Source organism: Notolepis coatsorum (assembly GCF_963971535.1).
Source record: "Notolepis coatsorum genome assembly, chromosome: 4".
NCBI lineage: Eukaryota > Metazoa > Chordata > Actinopteri > Aulopiformes > Paralepididae > Notolepis > Notolepis coatsorum.
Window position 1 is genome coordinate 116,149,421 of NC_140168.1, and position 24,654 is coordinate 116,174,074.

Genomic DNA, 24,654 nt, shown 5'->3' on the forward strand with positions numbered 1-24,654 from the left:
ACTGGGAGAGGCCCTGGTTTGTAGTACACTGGGTTTGTAGTACACTGGCTTTGTAGTACACTGGGTTTGTAGTACACTGGGAGAGGCCCTGGTTTGTAGTACACTGGGTTTGTAGTACACTGGGAGAGGCCCTGGTTTGTAGTACACTGGGAGAGGCCCTGGTTTGTAGTACACTGGGTTTGTAGTACACTGGGAGAGGCCCTGGTTTGTAGTACACTGGGTTTGTAGTACACTGGGAGAGGCCCTGGTTTGTAGTACACTGGGTTTGTAGTACACTGGGTTTGTAGTACACTGGGAGAGGCCCTTGGTTTGTAGTACACTGGGTTTGTAGTACACTGGGAGAGGCCCTGGGTTTGTAGTACACTGGGTTTGTAGTACACTGGGTTTGTAGTACACTGGGAGAGGCCCTTGGTTTGTAGTACACTGGGTTTGTAGTACACTGGGAAAGGCCCTGGTTTGTAGTACACTGGGTTTGTAGTACACTGGGAGAGGCCCTGGTTTGTAGTACACTGGGTTTGTAGTACACTGGGAGAGGCCCTGGGTTTGTAGTACACTGGGAGAGGCCCTGGTTTGTAGTACACTGGGTTTGTAGTACACTGGGTTTGTAGTACACTGGGTTTGTAGTACACTGGGTTTGTAGTACACTGGGAAAGGCCCTGGGTTTGTAGTACACTGGGAGAGGCCCTTGGTTTGTAGTACACTGGGTTTGTAGTACACTGGGAGAGGCCCTGGTTTGTAGTACACTGGGTTTGTAGTACACTGGGAGAGGCCCTGGGTTTGTAGTACACTGGGTTTGTAGTACACTGGGAGAGGCCCTGGGTTTGTAGTACACTGGGTTTGTAGTACACTGGGAGAGGCCCTGGTTTGTAGTACACTGGGTTTGTAGTACACTGGGAGAGGCCCTGGGTTTGTAGTACACTGGGTTTGTAGTACACTGGGTTTGTAGTACACTGGGTTTGTAGTACACTGGGTTTGGTTTTCTCACTATCCCTCTTGCAATGCGTGAGGTCACAAAGGGTGTCCCCCAAGGCTCCATACTTGGTCCCACACTGTTATCCATGTACATAAATAACATTAGGTCTGTGTGTGTGTGTGTGGGGGGAGGGGGGGGGGGCGTGCGTGTATGTGTGTGGGGGGGGGGGGCGGGGGCGTGCGTGTGTGTGTGTGTTTTCTAATGTGTGTGTGTGTGCTGGGTTGTAGTGTATGTGAGATTAACCCCTCCCCCGCCAGCCTATTCATCCCACATGTAGGTCATGAGGAGAGGAGGGGTGAGAGAGAGAGAGAGAGAGAGAGAGAGAGAGAGAGAGAGAGAGAGAGAGAGAGAGAGAGAGAGAGAGAGAGAAGACATGGAGAATGAGAGAGAGGGGTGGGCGGACTTTAGGATGAGAGGATTAAACTGGTGACATTTTGGTGAGATGAGAGGAGAGCGGAAGAGAGAAGGGGAGAGAGGAAGAGGGGGAGAGGAGAGGAGAGAAGAGGGGGAGAGGAGAGGAAGAAGGGGAGAGAAGAGAGGAGAGGGAGAGAAGAGGAGAGGAAGAGGGGGAGAGAAGAGGAGAAGAAGAGAAGAGGGGGAGAGAAGAGGAAGAGGGGGAGAGAAGAGTGGAGAGGGGGAGAGAAGAGGAAGAGTGGAGAGAGGGAGAAAAGAGGAAGATGGGGAGAGAAGAGGAGAGGACAGAAGAGGGGAGGAAGAGGGGGATAGAAGAGAGGAGAGGAAGGGGGGAGAGAAGAAGAGAGGACGAAGGGGAGAGAATAGGAAGAGGGAGAGAAGACGAAGGGGGGGAGAGAAGAGAAGAGGAAGTGGGAGAGAAGAGGAAGAGGGGGAGAGGAGAGAAGAGGAAGATGGAGAGAAGAGGAAGAGGGGGAGAGAAGAGGAGAGGAAGAGGGGAGGAAGAGGTGGAGAGAAGATATGAGAGAAAGAAGGGGAGAGAAGAGTGGAGAGGGAGAGAAGAGGAGAGGAAGAGGGGGAGAGAAGAGTGGAGAGGGAGAGAAGAGGAGAGGAAGAGGGGGAGAGAAGAGAGGAGAGGAAGAGGGGGAGAGAAGAGAGGAGAGGAAGAGGGGGAGAGAAGAGAGGAGAGGAAGAGGGGGAGAGAAGAGGAGAGGAAGAGGGGGAGAGAAGAGGAGAGGGAGAGGGGGAGAGAAGAGGAGAGGGAGAGGAGAGGAGAATATAGGAGGAGAGGAGAAGAAGAGTTTTTCCTCATTGATACATGATGATCTAGAAATATCCTGAGCTGACCTCCATGATGGATAATGTGTGTGTGTGTGTGTGTGTGTGTGTGTGTGTGTGTGTGTGTGTGTGTGTGTGTGTGTGTGTGTGTGTGTGTGTGTGTGTGTGTGTGTGTGTGTGTGTGTGTGTGTGTGTGTGTGTGTGTGTGTGTGTGTGTGTACTTTATTTTGTTATGTCTCTATAATAATAGTGTTTTGATGACTTCATCATGATTTGATTGTGCTGAATTTATGATAGAGATGTTTATAAAGGTGGTTTATAAATTATAATTCTTCCCCGTCTGTCTGATGTGTTTTGGATGATGCTTATATTTATGTGGGTGTCTCTGTTTATAAACCCTTAGTGTATAACAAGGTGGGATGTACCCAGGGCCTGTGGTAGCCCTCATATAGCCCTTACTACAGAAGGTTAACCTTTCACTACCACACTACAGAAGGTTAACCTTTCACTACCACACTACAGAGGGTTAACCTTTCACTACCACACTACAGAAGGTTAACCTTTCACTACCACACTACAGAAGGTTAACCTTTCACTACCACACTACAGAAGGTTAACCTTTCACTACCACACTACAGAAGGTTAACCTTTCACTACCACACTACAGAAGGTTAACCTTTCACTACCACACTACAGAAGGTTAACCTTTCACTACCACACTACAGAAGGTTAACCTTTCACTACCACAGAAGGTTAACCTTTCACTACCACACTACAGAAGGTTAACCTTTCACTACCACACTACAGAAGGTTAACCTTTCACTACCACACTACAGAAGGTTAACCTTTCACTACCACACTACAGAAGGTTAACCTTTCACTACCACACTACAGAAGGTTAACCTTTCACTACCACACTACAGAAGGTTAACCTTTCACTACCACACTACAGAAGGTTAACCTTTCACTACCACACTACAGAAGGTTAACCTTTCACTACAACACTACAGACGGTTAACCTTTCACTACCACACTACAGAAGTGTGGTAGTGAAAGGGTTAACCTTCTGTAGTTAACCATACTGATGCCAGAGATCTGCAGATATAGTTTGTTTCAGACTCCAATAAAACAATAATTGATGTCCATTCCTGAGGTTTATGTGGGGTAATACAAAATGTGTGTGTGTGTGTGTGTGTGTGTGTACGTACTCTTTATTTTGTTATGTCTCTATAATAATAGTGTTTTGATGACTTCATCATGATTTGATTGTGCTGAATTTATGATAGAGATGTTTATAAAGGTGGTTTATAAATTATAATTCTTCCCCGTCTGTCTCCCCCCCCCCCCCCCCCCCCCCCCCCCCTCTCTCTTCAGGTCTGATTCTGTTGTTCTACCTGGTCTTCTATTTATTCTTGGCGGGGATGTTTGTTTTGACGATGTACGTGATGCTGCTGACGCTGGACGACTACAAACCCACCTGGCAGGACCGCCTGGGCACTCCAGGTGGGGAGAACAGACACACACACACACACACACACACACACACGCACACACGCACACACACACACTGCCCTACCCATTACAGCAGATAACATCCTCGACAGGCCCGCAGTCCTGCAGGCAGCCACTAACAGAAAGTCTATGGACATGACCTCTGATATCAGAACCATTAACCTACAGCCATAGACCTCTGATATCAGGACCATTAACCTACAGCCATAGACCTCTGATATCAGGACCATTAACCTACAACCATAGACCTCTGATATCAGGACCATTAACCTACAGCCATAGACCTCTGATATCAAGACCATTAACCTACAACCATAGACCTCTGATATCAAGACCATTAACCTACAACCATAGACCTCTGATATCAGGACCATTAACCTATAGCCATAGACCTCTGATAGCAAGACCATTAACCTACAACCATAGACCTCTGATATCAGGACCATTAACCTACAGCCATAGACCTCTGATATCAGGACCATTAACCTACAACCATAGACCTCTGATATCAGGACCATTAACCTACAGCCATAGACCTCTGATATCAGGACCATTAACCTACAACCATAGACCTCTGATATCAGGACCATTAACCTACAGCCATAGACCTCTGATATCAGGACCATTAACCTACAGCCATAGACTTTGATATCAGAACTATTAACCTACAACCATAGACCTCTGATATCAGGACCATTAACCTACAGCCATAGACCTCTGATATCAGGACCATTAACCTACAACCATAGACCTCTGATACCAGGACCATTAACCTACAGCCATAGACCTCTGATATCAGGACCATTAACCTACAACCATAGACCTCTGATATCAGGACCATTAACCTACAGCCATAGACCTCTGATATCAGGACCATTAACCTACAACCATAGACCTCTGATATCAGGACCATTAACCTACAACCATAGACCTCTGATATCAGGACCATTAACCTACAGCCATAGACCTCTGATATCAGGACCATTAACCTACAGCCATATACCTCTGATGTCTTGATAACTTAACTCGTCATCACTGTAAATGAGGGAAACCTCAGTGCTTTCACGCGTATAAATAAAGGTTTGAAATGAAATGAAATGATATGTGTGGCCATCTTACCATGTCATCACAGGGTAAACACAGATGTGATTAACCCTTTCACTGCCACACGACAGAAGGTTAACCCTTTACTATCGAATGGGAAGAAACCGCGTCTGAAAATGGCCAAATTACAGATGGATAGTGAAGATGGGGGTCTAGACCTACCTAATATTAGACATTACCAACTAGCAGCACACCTTAGGGTGCTGGTCGGCTGGTTCAGAGCAGACCCACTGTCAATCTGGCTAGACATTGAATCCTCGCAATCTAAGTCCCCCCTATGGAACCTACTATTTATCAAAGACTTTAAGTCTGTTAGGAAAATATGCTCCAACCCCATCACACTATGTTCCATCAAGGCCTGGAAGACTGTCCGTAAGGTGGAGGGCCGAGCCAAGCTGACCTCTCCTCTTACCCCGATCATAGGCAATCCTGACTTTAAGCCAGACCAAATTGGCGGCGGCTTCAAGACCTGGGATAAGCAGGGCATAACTGATCTTGGCCACCTGTTTGATGGCCAGACCCTAATGTCCTTTACTTAGCTGCAGCAGCGGTTTGGCCTATTGAAAGCGGAATTTTTTAGATACCTACAAATTAGGCAGTTTATCACCAAGATCACCTCACTTTTAACGAACAGCTTCACCTCGCAGGTGGAGAAAGCCCTCTCCTTGCAGATCCCCAAAAAACAAATATCAATCTTCTATAGTACTCTGAACCTTAATTCATCTTTATCTTCCTTTGTTACTAAACAGTCCTGGGAAAAAGACCTGGACATAGAAATCACAGATGCAGACTGGCAGGATACGTGGACCTACGCAAAAAAAATCTCTGTTTGCAACCGCACCAAGGCTATTCAAGTTAGAATCTTGCACCGCATTCATATTACCCCCGCCCTTAAGAGTCAAATGGATCCCAATGCATCCCCACTTTGTTTTAAATGCAAGATAGAGACTGGAAACCACGTCCACTGCTTTTGGACCCGTGTAAAGCTTCAGAGCTATTGGTTCGACATCGTAGAGGAACTATCTGACATATTTCACACCCCCATCGAGCTGGATCCCCTCTGCGTTTTTACTGGGCCTCCCAGATATTCATATTGCCAATTTCAAACATAAGAGACTGTTCAATTTGTTGATATTTGCTGCTAGAAAGAACATCCTAATGTTTTGGATCAAGGATGAGGTCCCATCAAAGAGGTCATGGCACAATATCATAATGGAATGCATTCCCTGTGAGTATATCACGTGCATGCTGCATTCCAAGTTGGACACTTTTTATGAGATCTGGGACCCTTATCTATCACATATTGGACCTGCGCTATCCACCACTGTACCTGCCGGATTTCCCCATTACCAGTAACCTCCCAATGGACCAATGCTGCCTTGTTTTGTCTGAGTATACTGGCATTGTTGCCGAGGGAACCGTAACTGATGCGAAGGTGCTTACATATACACGGACACATGCACACGCTCACACCACACATATACGCATGCACACAAATAGAACACACGTCACTCACACACATGCAACATGCAAGCGCAAATTACATAGGCATATCAAACATTCACACATAAAACACATACATAGGTAAGGCACACGCACACATGGGTAGGTAGAACACACATATATATAGCACACACAGATAATGCACACACATAAGAGCCACACTTATTTTTTATTTTTTATTGAATTTTTATTATTTTACTTTCTTGTTTGCCTGTCTTGTGCTGTTATTATTGTTGTTAGTGTTACTATTATTATTATTATTATTATTATTATTATTATTATTATTATTATTATTATTATTATTATTATTATTATTATTATTATTATTATTATTATTATTATTATTATTATTATTATTATTATTATTATTATTATTATTATTGTTATTGTTATTGTTATTGTTATTGTTATTGTTATTGTTAATGTTATTGTATTGTGATGTCTTGTTCTATGTTGGAAAATTGAAAATAAAAACATTTATAAAAAAAATTAAAAATAAACCTTTACTATCACACAACCGACGGCGATGCGCCATCATTAGCATCATTAGCTCCGCGGATGCTAACCTTCTGTATTGTCACAGTGAAAGGGTTAACCGGCTGTCATGTGGCAGTGAAAGGGTTAATAACATTAATTTAGGCGTGGCAGAGCCAGGACCCTGGTGTTGGACACGATGTCTCACTGGGATGGCTGTGCCTCGCCTAAATGGAAGAGGACCACAATTAATGTTATTAAATACACCTGTGTTGGTGCAGCTGGGTAGTGTAGAGGTCTATGGAGCGGCTGGGTAGTGTAGAGGTCTATGGAGCAGCTGGGTAGTGTAGAGGTCTATGGAGTGTGTAGAGGTCTATGGAGTGGCTAGGCTGGGTAGTGTAGAGGTCTATGGAGCAGCTAGGTAGTGTAGAGGTCTATGGAGCAGCTAGGTAGTGTAGAGGTCTATGGAGTGGCTGGGTAGTGTAGAGGTCTATGGAGAGGCTGGGTAGTGTAGAGGTCTATGGAGAGGCTGGGTAGTGTAGAGATCTATGGAGAGGCTGGGTAGTGTAGAGATCTATGGAGAGGCTGGGTAGTGTAGAGGTCTATGGAGCGGCTGGGTAGTGTAGAGGTCTATGGAGAGGCTGGGTAGTGTAGAGGTCTATGGAGCGGCTGGGTAGTGTAGAGGTCTATGGAGTGGCTGGGTAGTGTAGAGGTCTATGGAGCGGCTGGGTAGTGTAGAGGTCTATGGAGAGGCTGGGTAGTGTAGAGGTCTATGGAGAGGCTGGGTAGTGTAGAGGTCTATGGAGCGGCTGGGTAGTGTAGAGGTCTATGGAGTGGCTGGGTAGTGTAGAAGTCTATGGAGTGGCTGGGTAGTGTAGAGGTCTATGGAGCGGCTGGGTAGTGTAGAGGTCTATGGAGAGGCTGGGTAGTGTAGAGGTCTATGGAGCGGCTGGGTAGTGTAGAGGTCTATGGAGCGGCTGGGTAGTGTAGAGGTCTATGGAGCAGCTAGGTGGTGTAGAAGTCTATACGGCACTCCGGATAGGTCAGTTGTCCCTACGGACACAATTGTCAGTGTTCGGGTGGGAAGCTGGAGGGGTACGAGTCCTGGTCATTACAACAGCGACTCCTACTGGTCGGCCAGTTCAGCAGGAAGGGGATCTGAGGAAGATAGCATGAACCTCCACGTGCCTTACGCTTTCCCAGTGAAACTCCTAGCTGTACTCCTAGCTGTCAGGAGAAAAGAAGCGACTATCGGAGGAGACATGTGGTAGTCTACACCCTCACAGACTGACAAAGCAGACATGGGGTAGTCTACACCCTCACAGACTGACAAAGGAGACATGGGGTGGTCTACACCCTCACAGACTGACAAAGGAGACATGGGGTAGTCTACACCCTCACAGACTGACAAAGGAGACATGGGGTGGTCTACACCCTCACAGACTGACAAAGGAGACATGGGGTAGTCTACACCCTCACAGACTGACAAAGGAGACATTTGGTAGTCTACACCCTCACAGACTGACAAAGGAGACATGTGGTAGTCTACACCCTCACAGACTGACAAAGGAGACATGTGGTAGTCTACACCCTCACAGACCGACAAAGCAGACATGGGGTAGTCTACACCCTCACAGACTGACAAAGGAGACATGGGGTGGTCTACACCCTCACAGACTGACAAAGGAGACATGGGGTAGTCCAGGGGCCCACAGGAGGGTCGCGAGCCGCCGCGGGGGGTCGCCAGATGATAAAAAAAAAAAAAAATACAAAAAAAAAGTGATTTCTTTTTTCTTTTTTTCTTTTTAGTTTATTCACAACAAGCGCGCTAGCTAGACAATTGCAATACATACAGTGACAATGAGGTAAAGTGAAGTATCCCTTTTAGGTTCTTTCATTAACCACTCCTTCTTTCAGGAGGGTTAGTTTGATGTCAGGTTCTAGGTTGATTGGATCAACACATTTGGTTCAGTTCAGACGTCTCTGAGGTTATCACTAGCTAAAAGCTAGGTTTAAAGTTGGACATTAGATGTATCCCTTTTTCATGAGTAACTCATTATCTTTCTTCTGCAATTACAGATCAGTAAACTCTATAACAGTTTATCATTCAGTAAACTCTTTTCAATAGGTAAGTGTTTAAACATATTAATTTAAACCTTTAAGTGTGCAGGGAGTGCAAGTACCTTATTAGGTGAAATGACCCTTTAAACTCTTCCTTTGCAGGTGTAATACGAACAAAGTACCAGTAGAAATATTCAAGGTTATAGGAATGCAAATACCTTATCAGGTGAAGTGACCCTTTAAACCATCTTTCTTTACAGGAGAACCATCAGTGATTCAACTATAATCAATATGCTATCAGTGAGATTCAAGTATCTTACTGGGTGCATTGACCCTTTAACTCGTCCTCTTTACAGGAGAACATCAGTGGTTCGGGTATCTTATTGGGTGAATTTGCCCTTTAACTTGTCCCCTTACAGGAGAAATATCAGTGGTTCAAGTATCTTATTGGGTGCATTTACCCTTTAACTCTCCCTTCTTACAGGAGAAATATCAGTGGTTCAAGTATCTTACTGGGTGCATTTACCCTTTAACTCTCCCTCTTACAGGAGAAATATCAGTAGTTAAGTATCTTACTGGGTGCATTTTCCCTTTAACTCTCCCTTCTTGGGGCGGCTAGGTGGTGTAGTGGGCAAGGCGCTCGCCATCAACGCTGGAGACGCTGGGTTCGAATCCAGCTCTCGGCGTTGCTATCAGCTTGGCTGGTCGTTCATACTAACACAATTGGCAGTGTTAGGGGTGGGAAAGCTGATGGGTGGGTCCTGGGTGTTGTGGACAGCGACCCCTACAGTTCGGTCGGGGCGCCTGCACAGCGAGGGTAGGATCTGGAGGGAGGTAGTGTGACCTTCCACATGTTACACTCTCCCGGTGAGAATCTGCACTGCCAGGCTGGCTGCTGGCTGCCGGCTGGCTGCACATGCGTTGGAGGAAAGCATGTGACAGTCTCCGGCCTCCCGGACCAACAGTAGGGGGGAGTGCGCAACAACCAGGAAGGGCGTTGGGAATTTGCATAACGACTAATGGGATGGGAGAAAAAATCGGAAAAAAAAAACTCTCCCTTCTTACAGGAGAAATATCAGTGGTTCAAGTATCTTACTGGGTGCATTTACCCTTTAACTCTCCCTTCTTACAGGAGAAATATCAGTACCCATATATATAATGTGCATCAATCAAATACAAAATACAATATCAAAATACAAAAGGTGAAACGGGGTCAAAGCCCTTGGAAGTCCTTGTGCTCTCGTTCAATTAGTTTGTATCATAGAAAAGGATATGATGGTCATTGGAAGTTCTTGTGACTCAAGTTCAATTAGTTCGTTAATTCCTGATCCATTTCCTCACTGGGAATGAGGAAGGTAATTTCACAATCCTACCAGGTTGTTGAGGCAACAGGGTGTTGAGGCAACAGGGGTCATCAGATCAGGCGGGGTATAGCCTTGATCTAGATCTGAGGTTCAGTGGGTTGGCTCGCCATCTTGTGTCGGTCCGGCACGCTGCCTCGTCCCGCGTGGGCACACTTGATGAGTGGTGGTCGGTCGGGACTCCTGGGAACTCTTCCCGGGGTGGAACGGGGTGCTATAAAAACCTGGCCTGTGTTATACAGGCATTCAGAAAATAAAACCTATTTACCATCTTTCATTGCTTCATCATCTTTTCATTGCTTTTAGAATGAATAATCAATCAGGCTACTTTTAGCTATGCTAAGCTAAAGTAGGCTACCTTATCACAGCACGTGGGAATATCCATCTGTCTTATGCTAAGTTAGGCTAAAGTGCACTAGCATATGCGAACATTCCTCACATTCCATATTAAACTCTCAAAAGCAGTAAAATGTATATAGACCATGTGTGAGGGCTGTGTGTGTGTGTGTGTGTGTGTGTGTGTGGGTCATGATGAGCAGATAACAGGGACTCTTAAAGTTATCCGTGAAACGGACAACCACTAGACTGCTTACGCAGATATTTTAGGAGGGGGGAAATTAAACAACAGAAAACAACCTTTACAGGTGGAAATCTCAAAGTGAGTAATTAAGAAAATAAATCAAGTCCCAAAAAACAGGACTACTCTCAATAAAGAGGTATAGTATAAAAGTAAATAAGCCACAAGGACACTTCCTAATAAAGGAGTTTATATTGGAAAAAAGTAAAACAATAAACCACCATTAAGGGAGTTTATGTGTAAAATCACTTGAGTAGCCTAAAATAAGAATGACTACCATAAAGCTCAATTCTGAATCAGAGATCAGACTACACTTCAATATAATGAGCGTGACCAAAAGGACAGCCAGCACTAGGAAATGAAAAAGCAGTTGACACTGCGATCTCCAAACTTAAATAGACTCCACATGGCCATAGGCACAGCTGCACTGCATCAGGTGCAATCAAGCCCACACACCTGCCGATCCATGAGGCAATTAACCACAGGGAACAGGGATTGACAGCTACCCCTCACAGAGAGGTGAAATAAAGCAAAAATAGACAGCTGTCCCTCACAGAAAGGTGAAATAAGGCAAACACCATGACGGCTCCAGACGGACCCTCTGAGACATGTGACGACCCTCTCCCACATTGTCTTGTCTTCCTCTGCTCTGGCTGGCAGAGCAGAGCTGGGGAAGGCTCGTCAGCTAATTGGGGCACACCTGGGCCGGGGTGTCCCAGGCAGGATATCAGAGAGAGGCTGCCTCTGATCTCTGTCTCTCTCCTCCAGGCTGGTCATGGCATTTTGGTTTTGTTTGTTTGGTTTGGTTTGTTTGTTTGTTTCTCATCTTCTCACTTACACGCACCACACACTGATTCATTCATGCACTCACTACATTACTGATAATACTGATCCACTCATTCTTTAATTACTTTTGTACATAGTTTAATAGCTTAATTAAATAACTTTTCTTTAAAAACCTTAAGTACTTGTGTGGTCTCCCTTGTTTTTGTCTGTACCTTGAGCTTGGTTCATGACAGACACGTCTCCGAAACTCCCAAACAAGTTCAGGGTCCAAGATGTCCCTGGCCGGAACCCACGTGCGCTCCTCTGGCCCATAACCCTGCCAGTCCACCAGGTACTGTATACCCCTACCAACCCGCCTACTGGACAGGATACGCCGTACAGTATACACAGGTTGGCCATCAACGAATCGAGGGGGAGGTGGAGGTCTCTCTGCAGGAACCAACCTGCTCCTCCGAACCGGCTTAAGGCGGGATACGTGAAATGTAGGGTGTACCCTCATCGACGAGGGTAACCGAAGACGCATCGTGACTGGGTTTATCTTGCAAACAATAGTGAAAGGGCCCACAAGATGGGTTTGCGCGACTCCACCCGTAATGGAAGGTCGCGTGTGGAAAGCCACACCTGTTGGCCCACACGGTAGGAAGGCGCAGGGCGACGGTCTACATCCGCCGACTGCTTGTGCCGGGCCGCAGCACGCACAAGAGCCGAACGCACCCTCTTCCATGTTGCCCGAGACCAACGGATAAACGAATCGGCAGATGGCACGCCCACGTCCCTCTCCTGTTCAGGAAACAGTGGAGGCTGATACCCAAACTGAACCTCAAATGGGGAGAGACCAGTGGATGCATTGCACAATGAATTATGTGCATATTCTGCCCATGCCAGTTGGTGACTCCAAGTGGTCGGATTGGAGGTGGCCAAGCAGCGAAGCGTACTCTCCATAGACTGGTTGGTGCGCTCTGTTAGCCCATTGCTCTCTGGGTGGAACCCTGATGACAGGCTAACCGCCGCACCCAGTAGCACAGAATGCCTTCCAAAACCGAGCAGTAAACTGGGGTCCATGGTCCGACACCACGTCCTGGCAGATGCCATGAATTCGGAAGACATGGTCAACCACCAGTTGAGCGGTCTCCTGAGCAGATGGCAGCTTGACCAGCGGAATGAAGTGAGCTGCTTTGGAGAACCTATCCACCACCACCATGATGACGCTGTGACCATCAGAAGGAGGCAGAGCAGTCACAAAATCCATGGCGATGTGGCTCCACGGACGACTAGGAATGGGCAAAGGATGAAGCAGCCCTGGTGGTGACTGTTGAGAAACGTTGTTCCATGCACAAACTGGGCAGGCTGCCACAAATTCCCGAATGTCCTTCATCATACCAGGCCACCAGAACCTTCTGGCCAAGAAGTCACGAGTTCTGTGCACTCCACGATGTCCTGTCAGCCGAGAGGAGTGGCCCCACTTCAACACCCGAGAACGAATGCTGTTTGGTACAAACAACCGACCCGGGGGCACCCCACCCGGATCTGGTTCCAAACGTTGTGCCCTCCGCACAGCAGAGTCAATGCTTCATGTCACAGGAGCTAGGATCTGTCCTGCAGGAACAATGGGCTCAGGAGGACGGTCCTCTTCTGATCCATCATATAACCCGGAAAGAGCATCCGGCTTGATATTTTTAGACCCGGGACGGTACGTCAGGAGGAAATTAAACCGAGAGAAAAACAGTGACCAGCGAGCCTGTCGCGAGTTTCTCCTCTGAGCACCCTGGATATATTCAAAATTTGTATGGTCTGTCCAGACTGTGAATGGGTGTTCAGCTCCCTCTAGCCAATGGCGTCACTCCTCCAATGCCAACTTGACCGCCAACAGCTCTCTGTCCCCAACATCATAGTTTATTTCAGCCGGCGAGAGCCCACGTGAATAGTACGCACATGGGTGTACCTTACCGTCGGACGATGAGCGTTGAGACAGAATAGCTCCGACTCCAAGCTCAGAAGCATCCACCTCGACGATAAATGGCAGGGATGGGTTAGGAGTAATGAGGATAGGCTCAGAACTGAACCTTCTCCTAAGCTCAATGAACGCTGCCTCAGCCTTGGGAGTCCACTGGAAATGGGAAGGTGCTGTCTTCCTGGTGAGTGCAGTGATAGGTGCTATACCACTGAACTGAAATTACAAATAAAACAACGGTAGAAGTTTGCAAATCCTAGGAATCGTTGCACCTGCTTGACCGAGACGGGTGTAGGCCAGTCTGTCACTGCTGACACCTTCTTGGGGTCCATTTGAATCCTCCCTTCAGATACAATGAATCCCAGAAAGGACACAGAGCGGACATGGAAGGCACACTTCTCAGCCTTCACAAACAACCGTGCATCCAAAATGCACCTCAAAACCTGCCTGACATGTTTGACATGGTCAGAAATGGACTTGGAGAATATCAGAATGTCATCTAAGTAGACGAAAACAAACTTTTCCAACATCTCCCTGAGCACGTCATTGATTAACGCCTGAAAAACTGAAGGGGCATTAGTAAGACCAAATGGCATCACCAGGTATTCGTAGTGACCATTATGAGTGTTGAACGCGGTCTTCCACTCATCCCCTTGGCGTATGTGCACCAGATTGTAGGCATTGCGGAGATCAAGTTTGGTAAAAATGGATGCCCCCTGGAGGCGTTCGAACGCCAAGTTCATCAGGGGAAGGGGATACCGTTTTTTTTACTGTAATGCTGTTCAGACCTCTGTAGTCGATGCAGGGTCTCAGTCCTCCATCCTTTTTTCCCACAAAAAAGAATCCAGCACCCGCAGGTGAAGTGGAAGGTCTAATAAAACCGGTAGCCACAGCCTCCTTGATGTAGGTGTTCATAGCTGCGCTTTCGGGGACCGACAACGAGTACAAGGAACCACTAGGGGGAATAGAGCCCGGCTGCAATTCAATGGCGCAATCATAAGGTCGGTGCGGTAGCAGGATGGTGACCCTTTGTTTGCTAAACACCTCACTGAGGTCAGCATAGACAGTGGGAACTCCCTCTGGTAACAGGTGTGACTCCACGCTCATGATGTTGGTGCTCTCCATGAGGGGGTCAGATGTACAGGTAAGCGAGGAGAAGTCCTCACACAGAGCCTCTAAACTGTCTAAACTGTCCTCCACCAGAACCTCCTCACCGAGGGAGTCCCAATCAAACTGTGGATCCCATTCCAAACTCCCATCCTGATCGACAGATGGCTGGGAGTGCAATGGTTGAGAGAGTGGGCTCTGGAAACCAAGACCGCCCACTGCTTCAACAGGATCACAACCGCTCTCACTAAACTGATCATAACTCGTGGGTGACGGAGGAATTTGGAAACAACGGTGACGGCATTGGGAGCCCCACTGCATGACAGTGTCCCTCTCCTCACCCTAATTTATCTGTGGCTTGTGTTTACTAAGCCAAGAATGACCCAGCACAATGGGATACGTGGGGGAATCCACCAAAAAGAATCGAATGCGCTCAGAATGGTTCCCATAAGCAACCCGCATAGATAAATAATTGGTTCTTTTGGTGACACTGCCTGTACCCAATGGCCGTCCATCAAGCGCTGTGACACTACAGGACTTATGAAGGGAATGTACACATATTTTAGAGTCCTCAGCCCATCTGGAATCAATGAAACTGTCCACTGCCCCTGAGTCTAAAAAGGCGTCAACCTTAACAGACTGCCTATTCCAGCCTAAAACCACAGGCAAAAAGGTTCGAAAGGGGGTGATGTGATGTCTCACTAGTGTCTCTCTGCCCACTAGCGAGACTGACCGTTTACCTTCAGTTTTGGACACTCCACCCTCGTGTGACCTTTTCTCCTGCAGTACCGGCACCAGTCCACATGAGAACCAGTCTGCCTGGAGTCACGCACAGAAGTGCTGTCCACCTGCATAGGTTCAGACGAGCTGGCCACTGAAGGTTGTGGAGGAAAGGACGAAACTTCCTCCAGCGGGACACGAAACGTTGGCCCCGCCTCTCATGCTCACGGCCTCTGATCCGGTTATCAACGCGTATGGCGGTAGTGACCAGTGTGTCAAAATTGTCTGGAGATCCCACAACCGCCAAAGCATCTTTAACCTGATCAGATAACGCGTTGGTGAACAAAGTGATGAGTGGTCCCTCAGGCCAGCCTGTAGCCCCAGCCAGTGTCCTGAAAGCGATGGAAAACTCAGCTACACTACTGGCGCCCTGGCGCATGTGCGTCAGCTTCATGGCGACCTCTTTATCGTAGAGTTCATGATAAAAAACGATCTCCATCTCATTCATGAGTCCCTGTGAGTCGTTTAAAACTGGAGCCTGAGTCCGTATGAGTGGAACAGCCCAATCGAGGGCAGGTCCCTCCAACAGGGATAGAATTAGGGCAACACGTGAATCCTCAGACTGAAAACGAGAAGGCTGGGCTCTGTACACTATTTGGCATTGTGCCAGAAAACCACGGCATTTACCTGACTCCCCATTAAAGCATGAGGGGAGCTGGACTTTAGCCTCACAAGGTAATGACCGGGGGCCTGTGAGTAGTGCTTGAGAGACATTAGGTGGGCTCTGGTGAGGGGGAGGTAATTATGCATTGGCTATGCGGTCAGCCAAATCACGCATGGAACTATGCATCTTGCGCAATCCTTCATACATCTCCCCATGCTGTTGCACCATGAGAGCTTGTTGTTGTTGTAATTGTACGATAGCTTCCTCATGTGAAAGCAATCCTTGACGCTGCACAGCTAGTGCTTGTTCGAGACCTGTGTTATCTGCTGACCCAGTCATGGCTTTTTCATTCAGTGAGGGCTGTGTGTGTGTGTGTGTGTGTGTGTGTGTGTGTGTGTGTGTGTGTGTGTGTGTGTGTGTGTGTGTGTGTGTGTGTGTGTGTGTGTGTGTGTGTGTGTGTGTGTGTGTGTGTGTGTGTGTGTGTGTGTGTGTGTGTGTGTGTGTGTGTGGGTCATGAGCAGATAACAGGGACTCTTAAAGTTATCCGTGAAACGGACAACCACTAGACTGCTTACGCAGATATTTTAAGAGGGGAAAAATTAAACAACCAAAACAACCTTTACAGGTGGAAATCTCAAAGTGAGTAATTAAGAAAATAAATCAAGTCCCAAAAAACACGACTACTCTCAATAAAGAGGTATAGTATAAAAATAAATAAGCCACAAGGACACCTCCTAATAAAGGAGTTTATATTGGAAAAAAGTTAAACAATAAACCACCATTAAAGGGGTTATGCACTGCTATTCCTAGCACTATTTGGGCAACTTTACACACTTCCTGTGAGTCTATGTAACACATCTGTAATTTTTATTCCAAAAATAATCATTGTTTTATATTTCTAATCTTGTACTCAAAACCAGCATTTTTCAGCCTCATGAAAGCAGGCTATTATTGGCTTGGCTCCAATCATACTAGCAGAATGCTTTGAGTGACAGCCACCCACCAAATAGCTCCGCCCATCTCCCCGTCAGAGATTAGGTTTCAGGTTACATACAAATATGGTATGTCATAAATATAGAGATGTAGCAGTACTGTCTATCTATATATATGTTACCACTATTTGTAAAAGCCACAACCACGTTACCATATTTGTAATAATGTAAATCATTGTGTCGTTGTACATATTGTGTATACACCGTTAGAAGCTAACATAGCTTAGCTTGGTAGCTATTGTGCTAACAACATATCCCGACGTCCGGCTCGCTGGCCGGCATGCACGCCCGACACAAAATGGTTCTCTCCTCTCTGTACACCCCCGTCCCCACGGGTACCCTGCCGGGGAGCCCATGGACGCGACAACGGCGGCAGCCGTAGGGTGCTCGAGCCCGCCGTAACGCTAGTGGTACACAATAGCTATGAGCTAACTAACGCTACGGCCGCCGCTGTTGTCGCGTCCACAAGCTCCCCGGCAGGACACCCGCGAGAACGGGGGCACACAAGGAGGAGAGAACCACCCCAAATCGAGCACTCATGCCGGCCGACAAGCCGGACACCGCGGTTGTTGTTAGCACAATAGTAGCCCACTGTGATGCACCGAGTGGGCCACCATTGATCAACATGCAGCGATGTGTAGCTTGCATGATGCGTGTGCAGTGCTTTGCCACACAGGTCTGAGAAGAGGACCTGCACATGATAGCAACCGGGAGCGTCGCGGAGCATTCAGCCTGCTGGCTACCTAGATCCACTTCAACCAGCCGAGCGTCGGGAGCTCCAGCAGCTTGTCGATGTGCTAATACCCTGCACTACCGTTAGCTTGCAAAGGCTCCAGCACACCGACAAGCTGTTTAGCCAGCTACCGTTAGCTTGCAGAGGCTATTAGCACACCGACAAGCTGTGTAGCCAGCAGGCTGAATGCTCCGCGACGCTGGTTGAAGTGGATCTAGGTAGCCAGCAGGCTGAATGCTCAACGACGCTCCCGGTTGCTAACGCCGGCCCCGGCTGGTGCTAAGTAGCTAGCGATCGCTCCCGAGTCCCGAGAGCTAACGCCGGTCTGTCTGTCGAAGACCGAGGGAACCGCATCAGGCTTCAGCTGATTAGTGATCTTCTGGACAAGCCTTCCACCCTGCAGGTAGCAAGAATGGAGGCGGGCATTACTAAAACCACAGAGCCAATCACATCACCGTGCGCTATAAACAGCGCCCTGTGACGTGCACCAGGTCGTCAAATCAACATGACATGATTTACTAGAGGCAAAGAGGGGATGGGCTGTAGCTGAGGAATTCGCCAATATAGTATTTAGGCCCAAAAACACATTGATACGAACTCCTATTACTATAATACAATGCTAGAGACTGAAAAATGACATTTATAATGCATAGCACCTTTAAGGGAGTTTATGTGTAAAATCACTTGAGTAGCCTAAAATAAGAATGACTACCATAAAGCTCAATTCTGAATCAGAGATCAGACTACACTTCAATATAATGAGCGTGACCAAAAGGACAGCCAACACTAGGAAATGAAAAAGCAGTTGACACTGCGATCGCCAAACTTAAATAGACTCCACATGGCCATAGGCACAGCTGCACTGCATCAGGTGCAATCAAGCCCACACACCTGCCGATCCATGAGGCAATTAACCACAGGGAACAGGGATTGACAGCTACCCCTCACAGAGAGGTGAAATAAAGCAAAAATAGACAGCTGTCCCTCACAGAAAGGTGAAATAAGGCAAAAACCATGACACCATGTTCTTATCATACAGCATATCAATACAATTATAAGTACTTCTGAAATGGTTTCTTTCTAGTTTTCATTTAACCAAATTGAGCTTGGAGCTTCGCTAGCATGACTCAGAATGAAGCTACATTATTAGCTGATTAGCATTGAGCTAGCAATTTTGTACATTCGACAATGAACAGCACAATATTGATGAAACTCACCAAAACCGCTTCAGGAAGTGGTATGCTCTTTAACTGCAACAACTTCTTCGGTTTTGTAACTGGGGGAATCTTTTATGACTGTTTGATAACGATAGGTTATGACTATAACCAAGTTCTGTTAATAGTGCTGACGCTCGGCGTCACTCATGCACTATCCTCGCATGTGCACGCGCACTGAATAAAGACCACAATGTACCTTTATATCCCAATATTTGTCTGACCACACCCCTATCAGCTTCCCATATAAGCAGGGGTGGGGCCACCCCCTCGCCTCCTTCCCAAGCTTTCACCACAAGGCGAGATCAAGGGCTGCAGCGGCGTCGGACCACTATTAATCGTTCTGTATTCATAGTGGCTCCGCTCGGCGTCACTCATGCACAAGGGAGGCCGAGCGAGAGCCATAGGCCAACAAATACACCCCGCTGAGGCCCCCCACAACCATCAGAACAGGGAGGGCCGATCCCCCCCGGACCCCCCCTAATGGAGGGCACCCCCCCTATTGGAGGTCCCCGGGAGGGCGACGGACCCAACCGTGCGAAGAGGCACTCAAGCAACTCAACGCACAGGGTGAGCAGACCGTGGCCTGACCCCACGACTACACACACGCACACCCCGCATGCCACCCGGGAACGAACGGAGGGAACAACCTCGTTACTGCCCCCAGAATCACGGGGGCAAGGGCAACCCCAACCCTGTGGCAAGGCCGTAGCAGCGGAGCGCGAAGGAAGACCCAGACCCACCGAAGGGACTGGATCCCCTGGAAAACGGGGGCCCGGAGAGGTCAATGATGCCAGGCATCAAGACCCCACCAGGCGGTCACTTAGTGACACCGCCCCCCACATCGCCAGCGTATTCGGATAAGGCCCCTCTTCTCCAAGAGCGGGCCCTTTCCCCCCAATAGCACACCGCCTGGCACATTGACCCTGCAGAACAGGCAGTCAGCATGGCCGTAAGCACACAAAAAGGTTAACCAACGGAAGCAGGCAGCGCACCGGGGAAAACCAGGCAACAGGCTGTAACCTGAGCCTGGAGCACTGCGGATGAGACAGGCGCCAAAGGAGTCAGCTGAAAACAGCCGCCCCGGCGGAAGGGGCGTATGCTGGCGTTGTTGCATGACCAATCCTCCATTTAAAAAAAACCCACCCAGAGGGGTTGAGGCAGAGAAGGCTGACACGATTGGCAGATGTCATGAACGTGCAGGGGCACCCTCAACCGGGTATCCCGGGAGTTGACACTGCTCCAACACACCAGGGAATCAACCACCTTGGTGTTACCCAATGCGGTGGTTGTTCCTATAACCCCTCAAGAAAAAACTCCAAAACACACCTGCGGGTATACACCGGCTATACCGCAGTACAAGTGTTTCAGTTTTCAAAAAAGGGTTAACCCAGGCCTACGGGTCGACAAAACATTACTTCGGACCGGGCCCGGCGATACGGGAAGCACAGGGTCACCAGAGGAGGTCAAAGACCACCCCAACAGGCCCCTCTTCGCCATGCGTGAGAGAGGAGCGAAAAGAATGGAGAACCAGCCCCAAGCACACCGTACTTGGTATTCCCAGGCGGTCTCCCAACCAAGTACTAACCAGGACCAACCTGCGTAGCGGCCGAGATCTGACGAGATCGAGCGTGTACAGGTTGGCATGGCCGTAAGCCATTACGACAGTGCAGAGTACAAAATGTACCCAACCAGGGTCTCCATAGCGCTTAACCCTGTGACACCCGGACCGACCTGGCATTTTCCCCCTGAAAAAGCCCAAGTCCCTCAGGGTACCAGAACAGCAGATCTGCATCCCCGGCGGACAACGGGTTTAACTGATCCGGACCAGCGTGACCAGAACCAGTCCCGTGCCCTAACCACGCCGACATGCCTACTCCAGGAGAAGGGGCAGATATGCGTGTTGATCCTAAACATGAAAAGAAGGCGCCACCCAGACTTTCGGTGCGAACCGCGCCCGGTGGCCCACCCCCAGGGCGTGAGACCCCTCTACATATGTTCAGATCCATTCCGTCATCATCCCCCAGATATGAACGAGAATCCGTCGACAACCAAAACAGGTCGTCGGAAGAGGAAAAACCTCCATCCCAGTTGCTTTATAAAAACGCCGTTTTAACCTCAAGCAACCAAGGCGTGCCAGTCATTCGCCTGATTACAGAACACCCCGAGCTAGCACTATACGTGCGTCGGGACACAACCACATCAATGAACAGGCTATTTAGACTTGTCATTGAATCCCCAAGGCGCCATGGGGAACGACAAGAGGGGTGTGATGCTTCCTAACTCCAACTCTTCTTAATAGAAAAGAAGGAAGCACCAACAGTATGTATCCCAGTCTACACAGCCGGGGGTAAAAATTTTTCACATTTTTACATCCCACCACCCTCCCATAGGGAGGAGACGGAAATCCCCAGAGAGACTTCCCACGCGAGCTGTACAGATTGAAAAGAATATATTGCACCTTGAGCCATGTAAAAGTTTGGTTTTAGGGCTCTCCGGGGAGGAGGCACTGAACCCATACACACTCAATAATCGAATTGAATCGAATACACACACAATAGAGTAGGACTCCTTCTTGAGGTTCCACTCACCTTGACAATCTGAGGAGGAGGCTCTGTACTCTGAGGAGGCTCCCTCACATGGAAGGAGAGTCCCAACTCACAGAAGGCCCGAATAGGAGCTTCGTGAGGAGGAGCCCTGACCACCCCCCGAAACAGATCCATCATATGGACCTGAACAGCACACGGAAGTCCTACCAACAGAGACGCGCACAGTGACGTACTCTATGGCGGGGGAATTTCTACGGTGCACACGCCCAATATTCCAGGGCGTGGGACCAGGAAACTCCCCCCCCCCCCCCCCCCTCACCCTGTAGCGTGCCGAACCGCAACGTGACAGGAACCTTGAAGGACAGGTGGGTTTACCCCTGACCAACAGAAAAAAGGGGGAGAAAAGGTTACCAGTTCACCCCTTTACAACCCCACACCATGATACGATGTAATGACAAAAAAGAGTATGACGCAGTCATAGTCAGCTCCATGAAGCGTCTAACAGCTTCACACAGCGCATGTGCCAACCTGCTATCTGATTTTTACTAAGGAAAAAACACAGAATAGAGAGGGCCCTCTCAAGAGCCCCGGTACCAGACTTATACATGTGCTTCTGTGGCCAGCCCAACCCAGTTGTAGGTCACACGACACACACAACCCATTATCACCTACAAGAAAATGGCAAAAACACTCTACAGAGGAACGCCGTTTTTCATAATGAGAGAATACACAATTCTCGATTAGTATCGGCCACAGGCCTTGCTAAGCACACATGAAAAAGTGACCAAACAATCTTTTCTTTAGGAAAATAAAGTTTCTCAAGCGGTTAGCACAAGCCCAACAACTAAGCCAAGGGTTACATCGTATCCCTACCACACAGTGACACAATATAGTGTAACAACATGTCTGAGAGGAGGATGAAGAAGTCCCCAGGGAACCGGGGGGAAACACAACCCTCCTACTTTACCCTTAATACGGCCAGTTAAACAGGTAAACCTGTTAATATGTGAACACACTGTTCATTGTCATTACAGGCTGAGAAAAGAATCATTCTTTACTCATATGTCACCAAGCATAGCTTTATAGGTTAGTTTAACCCCCTTAGTTGTGAGTACACGATACATGAACACACAATGTGTCTCAACACAACAAACCAGATCATTTCACATCTGTAACAATAACCCGATTTGCATGGAGACCAGTGACAAGACAATTCACACATAACTCGCGTCGTATCCTAAATGTAGTGCAGCAACACTCGTTTTGGAAAACATCGTTATTTACAAAACATTTAGAAGGGAAAGCAAGAAGAAGTGTTCAAGGTCTGGTCAGGACCTTGCCTACCGAGAGCGCAGATCAAGCGAATTGCAGTCTCTAACATGGCACCGAAGTAAACACAGCCTCCTGTGTTTGACGACATGGGCAGCTCGCTGCTCCAACCCGCCGCTACGGTGCTCCTTGTTGACGCAGTCCTCGCCGGCCTGGCTCAGGGCACGTTCGACGAACATCCTCTGTCAAAGATGACGTCGTAGTCAAGAGTGTTAAAAACATGTTATAGTCACAGCACGTTCAACAGTGTAGCATTAAGCTAACGGCCGCTCTCGGCCGATAGCAGCAAGCTAACTTTACCTAGCCTAGTGACACAACAGGCTTGGTAAACACAGCGAGCTAGCGCCGCAGCTAACAGCTGACTGGCTAACACAGTAGGCCACAACTAGCACGCAAGGTAAGCAGCTACCACCTGAACTTGTACACAACGATACAACAAGTCGCACTCAGACAGGCCGCCGTTCTGAAACCCTCCTCACCTTTTAAGAGAAAAGAGAAACGAGATGTTAACACAGTTTTACAACGGTGATTTTACCAACATCCGGCGGAGCCAGCACAATTCCCATCTGGGCTGTAGCTGACTTGAACATGGATTTTCCGATAACGAACATCTATGCTTACATTTCCTCGTTTAGGGTAAACTCTCATTTGCATATGAGAGACGGGGACTATACGGTGACAGAGAAGTACCCACGCGTCCAGAGATCCTGGGATAACCAGTTCTACTGGCCGTGGCCCACTAGTTGCTATAATGGGCTTCAAACCAAGGTCCTCCGTCGTCGCCTAAAGGCTGAACAAAGGACCCTAACCTGGGGCCGGTTTTCGCAAAATCATTGTCAACTAGCCCCCATAGCACTAACAGACAAGTGGAGCTCGCAAGCAAAACATTACTCACCAACCTGGAACCCACCGCTTCTCACAACAGCGGCGCGTCCTACAGTCCAGCTGTGTCGCTGAAAGGTTTTACCGCAACCAGCCACAGCAAGGAGGATTGTAGTTGGGAGGCATGTAGCGGCGTGCTCCCAATACGAAAACCGGTGGAGGTTTTTAGAATGATCACCATCTTCCAGACACTCCAGTGACGAAGACAATATCGCCGTATTTTCTCGAAAATAGTGAGAGAGAAAATAAAGATATGATGTCAACGTATCTCTTGTTTTCCAACCTCCTCCTACTAGCAACACGTCAAGTGGGGATCTCCGAAGGCTTGTGGTGAAAGCGAGAAGGAGGCGAGGGGGTGGCCCCACCCCTGCTTATATGGGAAGCTGATAGGGGTGTGGTCAGACAAATATTGGGATATAAAGGTACATTGTGGTCTTTATTCAGTGCGCGTGCACATGCGAGGATAGTGCATGAGTGACGCCGAGCGGAGCCACTATGAATACAGAACTATATTTCGTGGCGCTAGTTCATTTCAGTATCCAGCAGCATTCAGCTGCGTCAGTCTCCGTCAATCTATAATCTCATCTGCCGTATGGCAAGGCTCACCTGCCGTAAGGCAAGGCGTGGCTGTTGTGACACATATCCTGCGTCATGAGGTAATTTAAAGGGGCAGTGAGGCAATTCAAACGATTTGGTCAAAACATTGCTAATCTCATATGCATATGACCCAATAACATTAATTATTTATGTTCTTATTCAATGGCATTAACTATTTATGTTCCTATAACTAAATAGTTATGAATCTGAAACCTGGGTTACACAGACATGACGTGTAGCTTGTCTTTCTCTACTATATAACCCAGGCCAAGTGCCTTGTTGTCGTCACTGCGCATTTGGTTTGGCAAGACTATGGTTTTCTCCAACTTGTCGTTGCACTCCTTCCTCCCACTTAGCCTAGAGAAGACCCAAGG

General features: G+C 48.0%; 1 pseudogene across 1 annotated transcript in view; it reads left to right on the top strand.

The window, feature by feature from the left end:
• Window positions 1-24,654, top strand: part of LOC311226663 (sodium/potassium-transporting ATPase subunit beta-2-like) — a 135,429-nt pseudogene that overhangs the window by 75,806 nt on the left and 34,969 nt on the right. Inside the window, exon 2 of the transcript in view lies at window positions 3,539-3,667. The product of the transcript in view is annotated as a sodium/potassium-transporting ATPase subunit beta-2-like (transcript). The remainder of the gene's footprint in view (window positions 1-3,538; window positions 3,668-24,654) is intronic.